General features: G+C 49.0%; 1 long non-coding RNA gene across 1 annotated transcript; it reads right to left on the reverse strand.

Moving 5' to 3' along the window:
- Nucleotides 1–8,481: 8,481 nt before the first annotated feature.
- LOC121038289 (uncharacterized) lies at nt 8,482–11,886 on the reverse strand. The gene is made up of 2 exons (XR_005794287.1): nt 9,190–11,886; nt 8,482–8,728 (listed from the first exon to the last, which is right to left on the reverse strand). It is a non-coding gene; the product is annotated as an uncharacterized LOC121038289 (long non-coding RNA).
- Between the last annotated feature and the right edge of the window lie 224 nt (nt 11,887–12,110).

Genomic DNA, 12,110 nt, shown 5'->3' on the forward strand with positions numbered 1-12,110 from the left:
GCCCATAGCTAACATCATACTTGAAGGTGATGTGTATAGAAAACTATAAAGAGGCTACCAAAAAAAGCTATTCCTAATAAATTAATCCATTAAAGTTGCATGATACAAGATCAATATACAAGAAGTCAGTTGTATTTTTATACACTAACAATAAATTATCATAAAGAGAAAATAAGAAAATAATCCCATTTACAATAGCATTAAAAAGAAGAAACTACTTAAGAATAAATTTAACCAAGGAGGGGAAAGACCTGTACACTGAAAACTATAAGTGATGAAAGAAATTGAAGAAGATACAAATAAATGGAAAGACATTCCATACTCATAGATTGGAAGAATTAATATTGTCAATACATCTATACTACTGAAAAAAAATCTACAGAATCAGTGAAATCCTTATCAAAATCCCAATGGCATTTTTCACAAACTAGAACAATCCTAAAATTTTTATGGAGCCACAAAGGTTCTGAGTAGCCAAAACAATCTTAAGAAAAGCTGGAGTTATCGTGTTCCCTGGTTTCAAACTATATTACAAAGCTATAATAGTCCAAACAGCATGATATTGGCATAAAAACAGACATGTAGTTCAGTGAAATAGACACTACAGAAATAAACCCATGTTTACATGATCAACTAACTTGTAACAAAGGAGGCAAGAATATACAACAGGCAAAGGATAATCTCTTCAATAAATGATGTTGGAAAAACTGGATAGCTACATGCAAAACAACGAAACAGGACCCCTATCTGACACCATACACAAAAATCAATTCGAAATTCATTAAAGACTTGAACGTAAGACTCGAAGCCATAAAACTCCTAGAAGAAAACAGAGGTGGTAAGCTCCTTAACGTTGGTGGTGGCCGTAATTTTGAATTTGACACCAAAAGCAAGATCAACAAAAGCAAAAACAAAAAACTGGGTATACCTCAGACTAAAAAGCTTCTGCTTAGAAAAAAGAAACCATTAACAAAATGAAAAAACAACCTACAGAATGAGGAAAAATATTGCAAACCACATATCTCATCAGGGGTTGATATTCAAAACATGCAAGAAATGCATACAACTTAATAGCATATAAATAAATAAACAGACAAATAAATAAATAAAACAAATAACCCGAGTGAAAAAAAAAAAAAACGGGCAAATGCCCCAAATAGACATTTTTCCCAAAAAGGCATATAAATGGCCAACAGGTACATGAAAAGGTGTTAAATATCACTAATCATCAGAGAAATATAAATCAAAACTAGAATGAGCTATCACCTCATATGTCAAAATGGCTAATTTCAAAAAGACAAGAGACAACAAGTGTTGGCAAGGATGTGGAGAAAGGGGGGCCCTCTTGCCCTGTTGGTGGGAATGCAAACTGGTGCGGCCGCTCTGGAAAAGAGTATAGATTTTCCTCAAGAAACTAAAAATAGGATGATCCGGCAATCTGACCTCTCTCTGTATATCCAAAGGAAACACACTATTATATTGAAAAGGTATCTGCATTCCCATGATCTTTAAAGCCATAGCCAAGGTATGGAGACAACATCAATGTCCACGGGTGGATGAATGGATGAAGAAATGTGTTATATATATCCAACTGAATATTATTCAGCCACAAACAGGAAGGAAATCTTGCCATTTGAGACAACATGGATGGACCTTAAAGGCATCATGGGAAGTAAAATACTCCAGGCAGAAACATTCAAATACTGCATGACATCACTTCTAAGTGTAGTCTTAAGAAAAAGAAAAAAGAAAAAAAATCAAACTCACAGAAACAGAGACTAGAAAAGTGACGGGAGGTGGGGGTGGAAAATAGGGAGAGGTTGGCAGAAGGGTACAAAGCGCCCGTTGCAAGGTGAGTAAACTCTGAGGACCTAACGTGTAGCATGGTGACTACAGTTGCCAACATTTTATTGTACAATTGACTGCGGAGAATAGAACTTAAATGTTCTCACCAAAAAGGGGGGGAGGGGAGTGAATAAGTGGAGCGATTGACGTTTTCATTAACTTCCTGTGGGATATTGCCTCACAATACATAGTATAACAAATCACCATGTTGTAGGCTTTACCTGACAGTTTTGTCAATTACATCTCGACAAAGCTAAAATAAAAACACCCTTCTACATTTCTTAGGTAAAGCCTAGAGTTCTAGTGATCATGGCAAATAAAAAGAGGTAAAACATTTATGTCTCACTGGGCAGCAGAGATGGGTCTAAATGTTTTGCATGTGTGAATCAATTGACTTCATCCTCATAAGCCTGAGGATGTCTGGATCATCAATCTATTTATAGAGCAGGACTCAAGGACTTCCTGTCCTTCTCCAGGCGGTGAGATATCGCAACGAAGCAAGTGAGACTGAGTGCAGACTTCACAAAGGAAGCCCGAGTCCGCTGGAGAGAAGTGGAACATGTTTCCTTCTAAGTCATACTGGACCCTCATTCCAGATGCCCATAATGGGAAACTTGGCATTTCTCCAGTCAATCTTGGAAAACCAGCTTGGGCGCCGTTTTTTGAAAGCAAAATAGAAACAGTGTAATACTCTTTCAGTTGTGGACTGCCGGTGGAATCCAACAACCCAACTTGTGGCTTATACATTACTCTAATTGCAAGAGAGTAGGGATATTTGAGAGGGGGAGGGGGTGGGGAGAGAGACGGTTTTTTCCTGGCAAAGCTTCTTTTTTGTATATGAGGAAGTTACTCATGCTTCAAATACTTAGCATTTAATATTTAATTAAAAGCTACTATTTGGGCAATTCTAGGGATAGAAAATCAAATGCATGCAGAAAGTCTCCAATAATTATATGCGTGATCTTATTTTAAGAACAAAGTGTTGATGCTATTCTTGTCACTTTTCCTGAACGTTCCTTGCGTCTGGCCAATGTGCGGAGCCGAAAGAACTCTGGGCAAAGAACGGGGCTGACTCAGGCATGTCCTGGCCTTCCCCTGGCTGCGCTTTGGGAGGAATCATCTGAACTTCTCGGGACTGTTGCCCTTTGGTCAAGTGGTAGGGTCGGTGAGCCAAAGTAACGTTCTTCTACCTATAGAGCTCTTACCACAGACAAGTGAGAGGTTGGACATCGGAACACTTTATGTCCTGGCTTTATTCTTCCACTTTCAGCTTGCCCTCGTTAAGGGCAAACCGTCTTCCCCCTGGGAAGTACAAGGTTAACAATGGTGCAAGAGAAGAAAGGGAAACCTCGGTGGCCCAGAGACCTCCACCCTCACATCCCCCAAAGTGCTGCAATGTCCCCAAGCCTGGAAGAAGGCCCCCCGAAGATCCAAATAGGATTGCTACCTCTCCAGACGCACACGGCACACCCCTGTCCTCTATGGGTCACAGGCATTGGAGGCAGGCCAGGGGCACGTCTACATCTTTCAGGAGAGTGAGAAGGGAGTCTGAAGGCAGAGCCAGGAGCCCCCCTCCACCCTCGGGGCAGAGTGCGAGGCATTCACTGCACGGAAAAGCAGGGAGACAAGTCGGTCTTACCGCAAGCCCCATATCCCATGTCATCTCCACCCAAAACACGGGACGGTAAAATTGACGTAGACAATGACAACGTGGGGTGGATGGAAACTGATGAATTCTGTCCTGGAAACTTTACCTGACATAGTGTATTTCAAAAAGATTGTCACCCAGAAAGTATTCAAATTTAAATTTAAATGGAAAGCGTTAAAATCTCCACCATCCGACAGAAATCACTTTTCCAGAAGAGTTTATTTATGATTCTGGACAACCGGAGTTTTGGGTTATCCAGAACCGGTCATCCAAAACCAGAGTTTTGGGTTATCCAACCACAACTTTGTTGTTTCGTACAATGAGAAATAATTCTGATAAATTCTAACTGCGATTTTTCTGTATGCCTCAAAATTTGCTTGGCATTCCTCACATTTTTCAAAGTGGATTTAGGTGCCATTCCCCAAAATAGCCTAGAGTCAGCATTTATTGAATGCCTGCTGCATGCCTGGACTGTGCCAAAAACATATGCAAAAACTATCTTAGCCCTTGGAACTACATCATGGTGGGAGGCTGGGGGATTGGTATTGCCCCCGGGCGACTCACGAGGAAACTGGGGTTTGCACAGGTTAATTAAGTGATCCCAAACCAAACAAGGACCACGTCAGGATCCAATGCCATGTCCATCTGGCTCCAGAGCCACGTATTCAACTTCTAGAAGGAGGTGTGGAAGAAGGGAAAGCAAAACACAGGGCTTAGATAACTGATTAAAAAAAAAAAAAAAAAAAATGGCTCTGATGAGAAAGTCAAGTTGGCTCCATTTCTGACTCCAAAGCCATTTTTCCTCAAAAGGTATTTAGACATCCATTTAAGGCCGTGTTAACAGCGGTCATTGCAACCTGGGTCTGATTCTAGCAACAGCTTTGGATCCCTTCGGTGAAGAAAAAAAGCCTTTTGAAGAAGAGGAGACTCCTCTCATTTGGTCCAAAAATCAGAAAATAGCAAGAGGAAGCGAGAAGCACTCATTCTTAGGCCTCATCTGGTTGATTTCACGTCGGGTCTCCTGCTAAGTCGAGAGGAGAGCCCACGAATGCCCTAGAAAACTGGAAGCTTCACCAGGCAGAATCCGGGCCCCGAGTTTCCAATGTGAGGAGACTTTGTGGCGACGCTCCTGGCAGACAGAAGTCACCACATCAGTGAGGAATGCTCGAACTCAGCTTGTAGCCAAGAGACGTCAGGTTCGAAAAGTCTCGGTGTTCAGGCTGAGCGTCTGTCAGAGGCCATGGTGGATTTTTGCGAGCTTGAGCATCAACCACTGCGGGTGAGTGCACAGCCTTTCCCAGGGGTGGTACGTTCCCACGAGGGGAGAAAACACAGAGGTCATGGGTGCTGCCGGGAGCACCAAGCATTTTCATCAAACCTCTGCAAACACCACTCCAAGCTGTCCAGAACTCCCTATGGATGCGCAGCTCTCAGCCGGAGAGGCTGTTCCTGTAGGAATTTAAGTCTGGCTCTCAGCGACTTCTAGTTTTTGTTTGTTTCTGAAAAGGAGGGAGAAAAAGACAGGGAAGGAGTTGAAAGAGAGGCACTGAATGGCCTCTCTTCTATTGTTCCTCATCCTGTGAAACTCATCGTTTCACTGCTAACCTAATGATGGTCCAGCCAGAAAGTCCCTGGGAGGCATCAGAGGGAACCCACAGCACCCTCGGGGGCCCCCAGACCCGGCTCCTCCGTTTGTCTCCAAGGCAGGTGCAGGGACAGCCTCGCCGCCAACATTTTTGAGGCTTACTTGGACAGAGGGGCCTGAGCAACACCACTGGAGTTAAACGGAGGTAAAGGCAGAAGCCAGCTGGATGCACCCTGCAGTCTCAGCACCCTCGAGCTGTGAGGCCAAGGATGTCGGAGCACCGTCCAGGAGATAAAGGCCTTGCCTGGACCTCTGTGCTGCAGCCACTAGTATCGGATTGTTCACAACTAAGCTGACATGACTTTCCATCACCCCCTGGCTTCCGGCAGATGAGATCTAAGTGGACACAAGAGTGCCGGCCTCTCCGACTTCTGGTGCAGGGCTATTCCCGTAGCCGCACACTGTGTTTATCGGGGAAGAGTTTCCTTCTGCAACACATGAGTAGTACTTTGCTGTGTGGGGTTGCCCCAGTGCTTGGACAATACTCAGTCATTCTCCCCTCGTCTGGCATCTTTCTTTTTTTTTAATATTTTAACATTTATTTATTATTTTTGAGAGAGAGAAAGAGAGAGAGAGAGAGAGAGAATGAGTGGGGAGGGGCAGACAGAGAGGGAGACACAGAATCTGAAGCAGGCTCCGGGCTTTGAGCCATCAGCAGAGAGCCCGACGTGGGGCTCGAACTCACGAAGCATGAGACCATGACCTGAGCCCAAGTCGGATGCTTAAACGACTAAGCCACCCAGGCTCCCAGTCTGGTCCCTGTATAATGTTGGGCCACCTACACTGATACACGCTCAGAATCTTCTCCAGCAAAGGGGAGCCAACACCAGAAAGATGTCCATCTTAGAAGAAATGGCTGAGTGTTGTCCTAGGACACAGGATGTCATCCCTTCTCATTATAGATTTATTAATAATTATTCTTATACTCTAATAGTGATCTTTTCCCACTAAAAAAAAAATTCAAACTGACCCAACAGATTTTCAACAACTATATTAGTAAAAGTGAGAAGAAGCTTGCTTTTCACTAGCCCAGAAAGAAAAATATTTGAACATTGAATAGACAGACTAGGATTTTGATTTTTTAAGAAGTTCTAACATTGATCATTTTTTAGCTGTCTGAAAAGAGAAACTGGTGTACTGGTAGAGAAAACACATCTCTTCTCCAGAAATAAGCAACGAAAAGCTGGCTTACTTTGCTATGGAGAAAATCAACCCATTAATTCCATTGGCCTCCCTCACCCTCCGTTTAGAGAAGAGCTTGGGGTCTGTCACAGCCTGCCCAGCATAAGGACCAGATAAACACAGAGAGAGAGTGATGGTTCCAGCCTCGGGGAGCTCAGGCTCGAGGAGGAGCTGGCAGGATAACTCTTAGATTTCCCTCCATTTAAAACTCCACACTTTGGCAGTTAACGATGCTGATGGGAAACATGGCGGGCTCACTATCTGATTTCCCTCCAACAGGAGCATCGAGTTTCTGATGCCAGCTTCCTTCTACCCTTCCGTTAGCCTGAGCGTCTGCGGTGGGTTTTCCAGTAAAAAGTAACTGAGGTGCCCAAGAGAGTATCTAGATGTAAACTAGAGTCACCTGCCCCCCCAAACCTCCATCAGATTGATCGGCATCTAACTCTGTGTTCTGTGCCTGGCTGACGCCTTCCGTAGGATGCTAGGGGACCCCTTTCTGGAGGCCGTTTTCTTCTATTCTCCTGCCCTCTGGCTCCAGTGAGTGTGAATGAGACAGTGACCGCCTTGCTGCGGGGCTCAGTTCTTTTCTTGAATTCGCTCCTGTCAGACGAAAGCCAAAGGTACGTCCGGGTGAGGACGGGAGGAAGTCGTATCTCATGAGGGTCGACGCCGTGACGCTCTGCCTTGGAGGGTCCTGCTGTTGAAGGCCAGGGGCACCGGGCGCACCCTGGCTGTGGCCCCTGTGCCTGCGTCAGCCCCCTGGGGCATCTTGCTCGTGGCCAGGAGCCAAAAGCGGTCTGATGATCTCATGCCCCCTTTGCTCAACAACTACTCCTTCGTCAGATATTTGGGGAGCACTTGTTCCAGGCAGCCCCTGCTCCGCGTTCCGGGGATCCTTCCGGAACCACGCGCTCGCCCCTCAGGGCACTTGTCTTGCCTTCCAGCAGCGGGAGGTGAGCAGCGAGCAAGCCCACAGCGCAGCAGATGGTCGTAAAGGCAGAGCAGGGAAGGAGACAGAGGAGGCCCGGCGGGGCTGCCGTTTTGCCTCCGGTGGTCCCGGAAGGCTGCTCGGCTAAGAGGACGTCTGAGCGGCGACCAGAAAGAGGAGGAAAACCATTGCAGGTGGAAGGAACAGCAGGTGCAAAACACGGGGGCGGGCGCCGCGGCAAGAGGAAAGGACAGTACAGTTGAGCGGAAGGAAGGAGGAAGGCGATGGGAGACGAGGTCGAAGAGGCCGGCTCGAGCCAGTCGCGCAGGTCGGGCGGAGACTCGAACCGGTGCTCGGCGGGGACAGCGCTTTCTTGGTCCGCTTTCTGCCTTAGGAGCCTACTCCGGGTATGTGCGGAGGGTAACGCAAGGGTGGAGGCCAGGCCGCTGACGTCTCGTGGGCCCGGGGAGGGACAAGGCCCGCATCAGGCACCGGTCCCTGGATGGATCTTGAACGTGTTGACCAACTAGGTGTGTGGCGCGAGAGGAACCGATGGCACGAGCGTGGCTTCGGCCCTGGGCGGCCACCGCCTCGCCCTCCTCGCCCCGGGGCGGGGGGGGGGGGGGGGGGGCTCATCAAGGTCCAAACGAGGACGCTCGTGTCCCCCAGAGGACGGGTCTGGGGGAGAGAGGCTCCTGTGAGGAATGTCCCGCCCACCGTACACATATCCACGGGCTCCCTTCTCCCCTCCCCGAGGAGGCGGAGGGGGCTGAGCCGTCCTCTGGCAGGAAGACAGTCCAAGGGAACTTTTCCTAGAATTGTGAGTAACAGAACGCTGCTAAAAATGAGGCTTGACTTTACAGGGCACATACTGGAAACGAAGACTATTAATAGGTTCCTGCGGAGGGCTGCCATGCTGGAAAAGGCCACAGCAAGGCAGCGCTCACAGGAGATGGAAACGTTCCAGGGCCCCTAAGCAGGACAGGGGAAGAAAACCATCTCAGAGAGGTGCCTTAGGAACGCACAAAAGGTCAGCAGTCACTTCCCACCACCCCCGTCAATGGCCAGACAGAGCCGAGAGCCAGCGTGTGGCTATTTGAACCGAAAGCTACAGACGAAGCCAAGAGGACAGACTCCACTGTGGTTTACCAGAGATGGTGAAAAGTCATTAACTCTCGAAGGACCAACAGGACACATGCCCCCAACCTCGAATCTAGTACAGTGGTTCACTTATGTTAGTAACGGGTAAGCAGTCAAGCCCACCCTGATGAGGGTCGTGGCCCAGACTCTCCAGGCTCAAATCCTGGACGAGGAGTAGGGGTGCTGGGTTGGATGCCTTCCGGTCCCGTTCCGTGCTAGCACAAATAAAGACAAATAAAGGGCGCCTCGGTCCCCTTCACCAACGCTCGCCGACACCCAGCTTGTGCAAGACACTGGATGAGCCACGCCCACGCAGGACAGCATCTGTGAACCCAGCGTGCTGTGGGGACAAAGACAAAACCATGCAGCAGGAATGAGAGTGGTTGAAAAACAGCCCATTTCTCTCAAATAGCAAAATGGAAAAAACAAACAAACAAAAAAAAAACCCTGAATTCTCTTCGTGTGCCTTTTTCCGTAACCAGTGCCCTGGAGAACTATAGATCCCCAATGAAACCGTTTCAGCATAGAAAAAAAGAGCACGGCTTTGTGATCGTAGAGATCCTACTTTGAATCCAAATATACCAGCTGCCGGCTGACCTTTGAGAAGCCGACCTAATGTTTTGGAACCTCAGCTTCCCCATCAGTGAAATGGGCATACGCTGCTCATGCCAGGGAATTGTGAGACTCGAACGGGATAACAACGCGAAGGGGACCGGCCCAGTGAGTTGCTGCAAGTGTGAGTTTGCCTTCCCGGTTGCTAATGGAAGACGAAAACAAAGAAGTTAAGCCAAGGGAACTTACACAGCCTGGGAATCCAGAAGGAAACCGTTGCAGTAGGCATATTTTCCAAATTGTGTCACTGGACACTGATCACATACTGAGTATAGTTGCGAGAAATGGCGCCCCTCTTGTCTGTCCCCTACCAGAGTGCCCTCCGTGCCAGTGCAGGATTGCAGTAATTCTCAGAATTTGTCCAATTTGCAAATGAACAGAGATTGCCTTTTGCTTTTTTCCTTAATCTTGTAGATTGGTCACGTTTTCTTCAGAATTTAGAGGACCCCTGGGCTAGCCGGAGGGCATTCTTTGGATGCCAAGACTCAGGAAACCCCATGAGGTGGTTCCTCTCCTTCTTCTGCTTCCCGATTTCACCTGTGTGTCCCACAAAGCCAGAAACCGCTCAACTAGAAACCGTCTGTGACTGAATCAACGTTTTCTTTGTTTTTTAACCTCTTGGAAGAGATTTGGGAGGAATCTAAGTATCATTGTAAAATCCACAGAGTCCCAACCCCACTGAGCAAGCAACAGATGAGGGAAATTGTTCCACATCCTGTCGAGAGGACCCGGAGGAAGAATGTGCCGCGTGGTGCGAAAACTCGGTTTTGATTCCTGATGTTGAACATCTGCCACGCATTTGCAGGCAGCTACCAGCTCAGGCAGACAGCGAGGACCCCAGGTTCAGAAGTCTCTGAGGGCACACTGGAGCCGTCACCCTCGGCAGCTGTGGGAACACGGACAGGAAGCAAGGGACCCTGGAAGAGACAGTGTAGGAGTACATCCTGTGGGGATAGATAAAAAATAATGGCCAGGCTGTGGGAACCTCTTCCGAGCAGACACGTGAGCTCAAGAATTTCCTGAGCCAAAGACCCGACTCCAGCTCTGTGTCGTATCTGTTTATTTGTTTTCCAAGTGATTCTGCCGGATTCTGACAAAGTGAAAGAAGATTTGAATCTCAGACGCGGACGGTCGCGTCTTTTTTAAGCTTTTGCTCACGGAATGCTCGCCTGATACCGGGGCAAGAAGTGCCAGGCTGAGGTCAGGGTTTGCCACCAGGGCCGGTGGAGCGTGGGCGGCGGTGACGGCTGTCCGGCAGGTCCCTCCCGCTGGCAGAGGATGCTGCTCAGCAGGCACCCCCTCGGGTCCGGGATGGCGAGGGGGCCTTTCCCACTGCCTCAGCCTCCTCTGGGCCAGTGAAGACAAGCTGTCTCAGAATCACACAGGCAGGAAGCAGTTTATCACAATCAGGGGCCTTATCAGAGTCTGGCATTCTTCTCAGTTTCCAAGAAAACTGCTCCATAATTTTTACCAAGACTTATAATTCATCCCTCCAGCCTTGCATATTAGCATTCTAAGCAGTAACGTACATGTTGGGCAAAATTACGTTTCCAGGACTTCTTAGAGGCAGAGGCTTACTCTTTAATCCCTTGAAGGTAACACCTGAATGCATCTGTTTGCACACACCTCTTCAGCTGCTGTGACAGATTTGGGGAGGGGGCTTCCGCACCGAGGCACGTGCATCTCACTTACCCCCAGCAGGTGCACGGTCTGGCCCTCACGTGGGCTTGGCCGGCCCGCGGTCCACAGGGCCCGTGCTTGCCCTGAGTGTGTCCTTGCTGCCCCTTGGGAAACTGTCCCCCGCTGTTAGATCTCACTTTCTGATCGCGTTTCCTGTGACCTCGAAGCCTGCTTTACAGGGTACCTGGCTCCGCGTTTGCACACGGTGAATATTCATGAAACGCTCCGCTGAGTTGAGCCCGGTCGAACTGGCCCTGCACGGGGTCGCAGATTCCCTGTTTTCTCCCTCGTCTTTCCCGTCCAGCAGCCCTCCACCCTCACGACTTTCTCCCCGAGGTCTCCTCTACATCCAGCTCCTCGGGAGGCCAAGTGTCCGGGAGCACATCACCCTCCCCGAGTGTGCTCTTCACTGACCTAAGTTTTAGTTCCACGTGATCTGTGTATTTCAGCTAGTTGGGGTTTTTTTTCATTTTCCCTAAAGAAATGCCCCCTTGCTTCCACCTCTTCGTTGCACCCCTCTTTTCAAACCTTCCCCGCCACGCCTCCGTGCCCTGGGAGGACAAGACGGGGCCGGCCGGCCGGGCCGAGGCGCCCATGGGCACTTGGAAGCCAGCCCTGCACCACTGCGCCGGGGCCCCTTGCACTGTGGCCTTTCTCTCCACTCCTTTCCTGCAGACGCGGCCAGGGTGTCTGTCCCGGCTGGCTCTGCCCGCATCCAACTCTCTCCCGCGTGTTTACACACTCGCCTTCCACCGTGGGCCCTCCTAGGCTAAAGCGGTCCACCTGACAGACCGCCTCGCCCTGGGGTTTTACTGGGCGAACGTGGATATCCACCTGCGTGACGCTGAAGGAGAAGGGACAGGGCAGGAGGAGGTCCCCGCCAACGCCAAAGCCTCACGAAGAGGAATTAAACATTCCCCGGGAGTCGGTGCCGACCATCTCTCAAAGCATCTTCTGATTTCCCAAAGCTGATGGAAATGTTCTGAAGGTATTAATAGAATGCAGATGTTGAAGAATGCCACTTAGAAGTCTGCTGAACAAATGACCCTGTTGGGAGGTCGTTTCCAGTCTCCGGGGACATTCCACAGAGGGCCCAGCTGATTGTCTCATATTGAAACAACATGTCCAACACACATTCCAGCTAGTAGAAAGCGGAACAGGGCTACTCTGACCAAATATAAATCATGAGGCGAAAGGGCAACTTCGCTGCCTCAGTTCTCCCTCCCTCCTTCCCCGATTCACCCTCCCGCCCCCTCCCACCCCCCAAGGAAAACAGAGCGTTGAGTAAGAGCCTGCCAAGCCAAGCGGACTCAGGCGCCAGCCGGAGGCCCAGCGCGGCACAGATGGCGGCCGTTTGGGGAGCTCACAGCTTTCGGCGCTGCGGCCCTGATGTTTTTATTTCGCTGCAATTTGTTTCTGATCTTCAGTCA

The sequence above is a fragment of the Herpailurus yagouaroundi genome, unplaced genomic scaffold (genome assembly GCF_014898765.1).
Source record: "Herpailurus yagouaroundi ecotype Mexico unplaced genomic scaffold, PumYag 165, whole genome shotgun sequence".
Classification (NCBI taxonomy): domain Eukaryota; kingdom Metazoa; phylum Chordata; class Mammalia; order Carnivora; family Felidae; genus Herpailurus; species Herpailurus yagouaroundi.